The sequence below is a fragment of the Eurypyga helias genome, unplaced genomic scaffold, assembly GCF_000690775.1.
Source record: "Eurypyga helias isolate BGI_N326 unplaced genomic scaffold, ASM69077v1 scaffold204, whole genome shotgun sequence".
In the NCBI taxonomy this organism is placed as follows: Eukaryota; Metazoa; Chordata; class Aves; order Eurypygiformes; family Eurypygidae; genus Eurypyga; species Eurypyga helias.
In genome coordinates, this window is record NW_010244085.1 from 14,697 (window position 1) to 24,291 (window position 9,595).

The following is a 9,595-nucleotide window of genomic DNA, read 5'->3' on the forward strand; positions in this document are numbered from 1 at the left end:
ACATAACTGTCATGGAAGAACAAACTTTTACACTGTGAGATGCCTATTGCTCTGAGTGTCATCTGTGATTAAGAACCCCAAATACAGCAATTTTTATAGGGGAGTTACAGTGGAAAAAAACCAAACCAAAACAAAACCCAAACAAGAATAAACACTGAAAAATTAAAGCTGCAAAGTTTAGATGGTGTCTTGGGCATTCTGACCCCTAAACCCAAAGACATTATTAATGACTTACAGTGATTACTCTTCAGGTAATTGGCCTGCTTTGGAGTACAGTGAAAGTTGCATCCCAGAGACACCATGCTACTTTCAAATACCTGCAAGCACAGGTTTATCTGAGAAGAACATTTCAAGTGAAAGCCTGACAGGACTTGTAGGCTTGTTTTTGGAGGGGAATGAGTGATTGTTGGTATTTTCTTGTAAGAATTCACATATTTGGCATAAGGAAGATGACCAGCATAAAAAACTTTGACCCAAATAATATGCAAGTTTCAAGCAATGAAAAACTAAGTCTTATAATAACTGAATATAAGAATCATAGAATCATAGTATCATTTAGTTTGGAAAAGACCTTTAAGATCACTGAGTCCAACCATAAAACCTAACACTGCCAAGTCCACCAATAAACACTAGGCAGTGTTTATACTGGTGAAATTTGCAGTACTCCTGCAACTCCACAGTTAGAAACTAATGCTCTGGGTTTGGTGTTTCTTTTCTTTTTCTTGTAAACATGCAATTTTGGGACAAGAAGCCAGTTTATGTTGTATTCCTCTTAAAGGATAAATTATTTAATTAAAGTCCTGAAGACATATCGACTTCTGGACTTTTGTTTCTTTTCTGAAATTTGTAACAGAAATCATGACTGCCAAAGCCATGCTTGATCTGTTCTAAATTAATTTATTTGGGTACCTGTAACCATTAGTTGCAGTAGCATGTTATACCATTTGCTGTGCTTCTGAGTTAAGTGTAGGAGGAGCTTTTTGTCTGTGTAGTGAGATTATGCATACCAGATCTAGATTAAAGTTAATTTGTTTGCATCTGTAGTTTGACAGCTCTGGAACTGTTTATAATAAAAATATTCTTTGTAAATTAGTCTTTAGAATCTTCTACGCTGTGTATATGTAAAAGTTAAAAATTTTGTTTATCACTCTTAACTTAGTATAAGGATTGCATGAAAACTTTTGTTTCCTTGATGTGAGACTGAAGCATTCATCTTTTTATTGATTCTGATTCTGAAGAGGCTTTGAGAGAAAAGTTGTGGAAAATTCACAGAAAGCCTTTCCTACAGATGGGAAACTCATTTCAATATCAATATTTAATTTCTTTTTAATCCCCATTAGTTTTGTTCTGTTTCCTATAATCACCTGCCCTACAACTGTTAGATTTTAATTACTTTATCTTCAGGAACGAACCTGACAATTTAAGGTATGTTCACATTGGAACTTTTGGTATAGGGCAGTAATACCTAAGGCCAGCTTTAGGCCTGGCTAACATTAACATTTGAAGTAGTGGAAGCAGTCAGTGGTTCAGTGTAAATTAATTCATCCTGCTTATTGACAGAGATAAGTCAAGGATAAGAAAGGATCTCAGAGGGAAAGACAAGATAATAAGAGAGATGTCAAGGTCAAACTGTAAGCACCGAGTGAGAGAAACTGGAATTCAACACAGACTTCCAGTATTTCTAATTTGTGTATTGGACTATTTAGAGAACGTTTCTGTTACCTTTTGAATTTGCAGAGTTATGAGGGTTGTGCAGAGTTTGGATAGTGAAAAATAGATAACACTCAAAATTTCTTGCAGATCACTGCTCATCATCAAACCTTTAGTATCAAACATTATAAGGTTTCATTTTTAAAGTTTTATAAAATTGTGATGCAGCCTATGTTGCCATGGGCTTGCAGAGCATTGTTTTGGAAAAGAAATATTATAGTATTTATACAACATGTAGTTGAAGCAGCATTTGGAATAGATTTTCAGCTCCCTGGTGAGCTCAAAATTGTTCTTGAATTGCATTGTTTGTTTATTTGGGTTGGTTAGTCCTTTCCATTTTCCATCTTGGCACCTAGTGTAACAAATTGTTGCTAACACATCTGAAGCTGTTAACCAGTTTTAGGCACAGCACAGCGATCTGGGTTACAAAGTAGTGGTGAAGTAATCTTACTCGAACTAAGACATAAACAGTATATTAAATTAATTATCTGTATGCAATTTTGAGACTTAACAGGGAAAAAGTTAACCAATTATCCAACAAATCAAGCATTGTGTAACATTTTTATTTACAATTCAAGGTAAGTATAATCAAAATTTACTAGCAGATTAACAAAAATAATTTACTATTACCAAGTGAAGCTCGAGAAGAAGTATGTCAGGTTGGCTCAGAAAAAGACATCTAATTATTTTTCATGGAATATATTTTCCATATTATTTTACTTTATTGTTTTATTTGCATATAGAAAAAACATTTATGAATTCACGTACCTGTGGCAAAAACTGTGAAGTGGGAATGACTGTACATGACAGTTCTCATGCAGTGTTTAGTTCAAGCAAACTCCGTTTTCCCAAAGCCTAGAAAATGCATCCTTAGAACAGCTAAATATATAATCAGCTACGGAAGATGAAATTTTCTGAAAGGAGGCAGATCCCAGATGTCTGGAGAATTGTGCGGGTTTTCAGTTTGACTCAGCAGGGTAAACTCCCACAGAGATACTTTTCTCTTGTTTATATCAGCTTCTTCAGGAATACAGCATACTACATCCCCTGCAGTAATAAATATTGATCCTGTGATTCCTCTGACATAGTATTGCTATATTTCTGAGTGAGGTGTGCTCACACGATATAATATGTCCACATTGATTTCAGTGTAGACCAGAATTGTTTCAGTAAAACTGATCTGCATAATTGCAGTAGGCATGTCAGGGATATGTAATATTAGGATATTCCAGCCAGCTGTACATTTCCAATATTTGCCTGAACAGTGAAGAGGACACATGCAGTAAGTGCATTGACTTTGATCATTCGACTGATACCTGTGTGATAGCCTGTATAAGTAAGAGTTATATTTTGGAGTAAGGACAGGATCAGGACAATAAACTGCAGTTGCAGTATATCAGTTTTCTGTAGTGAGGATTGTTCCCTGCAAGTAGACGATCTTCCTGTTCTCCTATTCTGGCCACCTCTCTCTGCAGAGTGGTGCGAGAAGAGAACCCTGTTACCTCTGACTTCTTTTATTAAGCTGATTTTATGGGAGGAAAAGTGTGCCAAAGTTTCTTTTCCCACCTGAGCATATGAGATGATCATTTTGCAATTATTCATGCAAGCCCCACAGAATCTTTTACTTCTTCTGTCCTGCTTAGCTGTAATGGGCTTAGTCATTGCCATAGCTACTGTGCAGGTGGGGCTCTATCAGCCATTCCAACTGAAACCGCAGTCCTGCGGAAGTCAGTTGCAACTTTCGTATTCACTTCAGTAGCTTCCTTCAGCATTTTATCCCAAGTAACTACTTGAAACTTGAAATTACTTTAATGGCTGGTTTTAACTGTGATTGAGGTAATGCCTTCAGCTGGCAAATAAAATAACATCCTTCTTTATTTTCTTGTTATTTCAGTCAGTGTAGATGCATTCAGTCCTTGTGTGAGCAAATTACAATCTCGGGCAAGCAAAGCTAGACTGGCCAAGTCTTGATGCCATTTCATTATTTCCAAGCAGATTATAAAAAATTTAACTAAAACAAAATTGATAAAATGTATAAAAGCCTTGAATTGGAAACATAAGTTAGTTACAAAACAGAGAACTGGGATACAGTTCATGTGTAAGATCACTTCTAGTCTGAAAAATCTGGAAATCTTAGAAGTTAATTTGGTCTTTCTTTAGCTGCTTTTTTATACTGAATTTGTAGCCAATAATTTTCTTTGTAGATTAACCTCATGCCTTTATCCCTGTGGTATTTCAAACGTAAGCTTAAACAAATTAGGGTTTCCAGGTCAAATTCTTGTATCTGTCATCAAGTGAACTTACCCAATTTTCAAATTTACTATTGTGCTAGTCTGTTTTCTGGAGTATTGAAACAAATGATTGTTATGAATGTATTAATTCTTTTCTAGTTCTCAACAAGCACTTTTATGTTAAAATATTTCAGTATTTGATTGCCCAATGGGCCATTCACATCTTTGGTTATCATAATGTAGTGTCATGTGTGGTATGGAAGTGCTCATAGTTAAATTACACAGCACTTTTTGTCTGCTTTCTCTCCAAATGGCTCACACTTTTTAAGTAAATGGAAGAGAAGATCAGGGGTTTGTTTTATGTGAATGCACTTTATACGGAAGAACAACCACTGGTTCAAGTTCTGCACAGGCAATTTCTCATATATACAAATGATCATAAAAAGGAAATAATTCAACACTTTATTCCTTGATTTTGGAGAAGTCCTTGACATTGGAGTTGTTGCAGTTCATTTGTGACAGAGAAAACCCAGATGTTGGATATTACAAAAAATATTAGCCAAAGACCTTTTTCAAGTGTAAGAAGACAATGTTAGTTGGCATCTCCCCTCTCAGTAAGACATCTCCCTTTCTTCATTATTATCTCTGAGGTTGAGATGTCTCCTGGAGATAATACTTCAGGGAAACATTGCAGGGAAATCAAAGAATCTTGCATTGTATGGTTACATCTTCCTAATCAACAGAATTTAGACTTATTTTATATACTGAAGCATAAAGATTTATAGCCCTTACAGGATTTTATTCCAGCTCATGTAACTGTGGACATCTCATTATTCATGTAAACATCTACTCCTTGATTTATTATTTCAATTCTGGTTGGATTAGCGAAAGTGATATAGTTTTGGGGTTTGGTTTTTTTTTTCTGTAAAAAAATCAATCTATTTTCCAGGAGTAGTACTGAGCTGTAGTATTCATTTGTCCCAGGAGTACTATGATAATTTTCTGTTTAAAACTTGGCCCCAAAAATTGGTGACTTTTCCACTGGTGTGGTTTGTGTTACTGTATTGGAACAGAACATGAATCTGGAGATGGATGCTTTATTAATGCTGTGTAGGTATTTGAAAGAAAGCTAATCCAAATGTATACTTTATTCAGAGGCAATTCCAAGAAGGCCACCTTACAACAGTTTTGGAGGGGAAAAGAAGAATCTTTAGACACAGAGATTTTAATAAATATGAAATGTGGCTACAGGATGGCACAGTGGTGTCTAGTAATGATTGATTTCTAATCTTCCCCTATGTTTAAAATATACAGCAGAATGCATGTTCTCTTGGATGGCTTAGAAATGCTTCTCATTAATCATTTTGGATGCTTGATTCAGTAACTTGTAGACTCAGTCTTCTTACTCCCAAGGACTAAGACTACATGAGATTAAAGTAAAGGCCTTATTCTGAGATGCACGAAGTATTTCCAAATCATTGATTTCAGAGCAGTTTGCAGATACTCAGTTACGCCGAGAAATGTTGGCAGAGTGCTGCTAAAGAATGGAATAAATTATTTTTTTGTATCAGTTGTAACACTTACTATGTTGAGCTTTATTGTAACCATAAGCTACTGTAACTAATGAGATGGCAAAACTGTGACTCAAGCAACAGTTCATTTCAGAAGCAGTGGTATCTGTACCGGGAAGTAGCTAATTCTAGATGAGATACTAAAGGTCAATTAATTTCATCTTCCTTTAGAGTAACTGGAGATGACCTACATTTTCTTATTTAGTTCTTATCTTCCTTTCCCACACTTGGAGTAATGATAAGCTGTTTATTTTAGAACCACATTTTAAACATGCCTTGTTTTGGTTGGGGTTTTTTTCCTATGCAACTTGGGAATTGTTTCTGTTCTGTAAACTTTTTATGTGTCTTCCCTTGCTCTGATTTTGCAGATAATTGCCTTTATTTAGTCTTTGAAAGGGTGAGTGGTGTAAATTAGGAATGCTTCACTGAGCCAAGCTTTTGCACAACTGATTGTCTGGAAGAAATTTTGCAAGGCAATGTTAGCATGCAGTCCGAGTGTGTTTCTTCTAATGAAAATGAATGCTTTGCCTCAGGGACATTTGAGCAGAAATCTGTTCATACAAATGCAGCAGAATTTGAATTTGGACCATGTCTTCTCACAAACTGAAACCCATAAGGCTTCACAGAATAAAATGGTATAGTAACAAGATTGTGGCAAATATGTAAATGATGAGAGAGAAACAGCAAAGAAGCAAGTAATTCCACAAGCAATGGAACTTAGAAATGCTGTCCCAAGAATTTGTGTGTTGTGGTTGGAGTCTCAGATGTCTTTCAAGTTACAAGCTCTGATCAAAGCTTTTTCTGCATCTGTAATATTCATAACATCTCTCTATGATGTGAATTTGCTGAGTACCTATAAACTCTCTTTCAAGAGTTTTCTGCATAGAGCACAAGTAGGATCTTGTTCTTCTACCCATCCTACAGTTCTTGTGAAATTCTCTGCAACTTCAAATTGATAGTTCTGTTCTGTAAAATTTATTGAAATTGGGTAGGGGGTTCATAGTTGTTTTTGAAAGATAGAGGGACAGACAGGTAAACACCTGGAACTGACTGCAGTAAAAGAAAAAATAAACATATTCAGACATGAGGGTTGCATAAGCCTCCTTTCACTGAACCAAGCTGACAGTTCTATCAGGTAAGATTTATGATCAACTTTTTCCCAAAGCACATGAGCTGGCTAGGTCAGGTCTGAAGCACAGAGTTTCATACATAAATAAATAAATACAAACATAAGTGAAAAGCTATGTATGTTGTATCTTTGAAGCGAATAAATATAAATACACCAAAGAGGAAATGTTTAGTGAGGTACTTTGAAAAAAATGCATGTTGAAAATAAAGAGAATAACTGGATTCTAAATTAAAGAAAACTGCAAAGTATTTGAAGTTGAGATGTGAGACTGCATATAAGAGGAAACAGTCAATGAAATTTTACGCTGACTGGACTGAAAAGAGTTGGGAATTGTGAAGTCCACAAGAAAGATGATTGTGGTAGTGAAATGGATTTTGATTATGATGAACAGATGTTACCAAAAGTGTAAGAAATTAATCTGAAACTTGTGCAATAGAGATCCCATTAGCTGCAGGGAAAAGCTAGGCTTGGTTCAGCTGAGAGGAACGCAACCAGCGGACATATAAACATCTGTAAAATAAGGAGGATGGAAGGATGCCGGTGGAGAGTTGCTCTGTTCTGAAAGAGGAAGCAGTTTCTGCGCAACAGCAGAGGAATCCCAACTAAACCTATACTGTTTTTGATGCACAGAGAGAAATGCCAGAGCACCTTTTTGCAGAACTTGGCAGAAAAAGGAAAGGTTAAAATTAAAAAAGGCTGCATTTCGGAATCGTGGAAGTGTTTTCTTGGTTCTTTTGGAAAGGTAGCTTTTTCAGAATTGAGGGTAGATACAATACTAGGAGGAACACTTACCATTATTAGTGGGAAGAATAGGAGAGAATTTTAAAAGTACCTTAGCAAGTTTTACAGAAACAGTTCCCCCTCACTATAATTGCCACATCCTAACACCCTTTGTCCTTCTGATTGGTTTGTGAGTGGAGGCAGCAGCCGCCAGTGAAAATACAAGAGCATGCATGGCAAAAAAGAGCCTGAGACCTCCTGAGACCTCACTCGTCACTGTTATTTAGGCGCTCTCTGCCCTTCCACTGGAGATGGAATGAGGTTCATCGATTAGTTTTTGCAGGCTTTGATCCCCAAGTAAGCTTCCAAAAATCATTCTAAAGCATTTTTAAAAAGCACCTCTCACATCTGTTAGATACTTTACTTCGGTTTTTTTTCTTTAGTTAAAATGTTTTGTATTTTATAATGTTGCTGCTAAGGTCAGTCAGCACTTAGGGGAGTAGGAACACGTTACCTCCAGGTAGGCCGAATTGGCTTAAAGTACACTTGGTGTGCGCAAATCTTTGCCACGTAACAGAACCAACTATTGGTTTGAAAGCAATAGATGTTTGAAGTGTTAATTCTGGAAAGAAAACTGTTAGTTTTTCATAACCTGTGGCTGGTATCAGTGCTGGTAGAGTCTAAAAATTGTCTGTTTGGCAATCTGAAACTTCTGCATGTAGATACTCTTTTTGTAGAAGCAGAGAGCTCTCAAGTTTCTCTCCTGTCTTGTCTCCACTGCTCACTGACTTGTGTAGACAGGTAGAAAAGATTGTTTCTGAACAATCAGATTGTTGGTTTGCTGGTATAGTATGAATTTTTTGGTCCACCTAACCATCACAGAAATAACAGGAGAGGAGGATGTGCACAAAGCTTTTTCCTGCCTTGAAAAAAGTGTGGCAATTTATAAATTATATCCATTCCTCATATCTGTTTTCTGTTTACCTTTATTATCTGCTCAATTGATTCTGTGAAAGGAACAGTGAAGGTGTCATGATGTAAAGAGACTCAGTAGTGCAACCTCTCTAAGGAAAGCATTGTTACTCATTTGTTATGATCTTTTTATACAGTTTGAGGATGAAATATTTTGAATAAAATTCAGCCAAGACTCTTTCAATACCATGCTCTTAGGCACTACTACAGAGCACTGTCAGAAGACTGCATTCAGGTTTATAACATATGAACATAAATTTGTATGTATTTATACACACATATATGTCCAGAGACAAAAGCACACAAAAATACATAAACAAATGTAAAGTACTTTTTTTTAATATGCTTTAGAAGATTTCTGTGAATGTAAACATTTGGGAAACTTGTGCAGCAGAAGTCACTGTAGGCACTAGTGTTTTGACCTCATAAATGAAAATATGCAGAATTATATCTTTCACTTGAAATGTAATGGATGTTTAAACATTTGTGGAATTTTAATTACTGCTTCTCAGCCTGGCACAACAGATGCTATAAATTTCCCAGCAGATCTGTGCACGAGGCATATTATATATGACACCACACTATTTAATTCCACTGTTTAATGAAAGGCTACCTATTAAAAATTTTTATAGCCAAACAAGGAATTTCTTGCCATGTAACCATAATGGGTGGAAATAATAAGTAAATCACCAGTTTACATGTATGCAAGCAATATTTTCTATATATTATTCATAGCTTTGTATGGTTAACATTTCTAATAAAATATCAAACCCCATTAAAATCTTTAACATTGTGAGAGTAAGACAAAAAACTCTCTGAGCATAAGGCACAAAATATCCTTGTGCACATCCAGCTGTTGGGGACTTCCACAATTCTGCATTCACTATGACTGTAACCTCATGTTCACAATGTATAAGTAGTGTTGTGCATAGCTGCTATGGTAATAACCATATTCTTTGGACAGGTTTAATAATGTTTCACTGTTTTCCACTCACCCTCACTGCAACTTAGATCTAACACAGCTGTAGTCTAAATAGATTAATAGGTTCATAAAGTTGAAGAATTAACATGGTAGGTTAATTAAAAACACAGTGTAAGGTGCCCCTCTGTGGGCATCTTTTTTGCTGATATAGATTATATTTATGTTTATTTTGTACAGAGCATTAGAATAAATAACACAGTATAGTACTGTATTATTAATACCTCCTTTTTTGGTATTAATCTGTGCTTAAGTGCCAAATGTTGACGCTAGTTTAAATGGT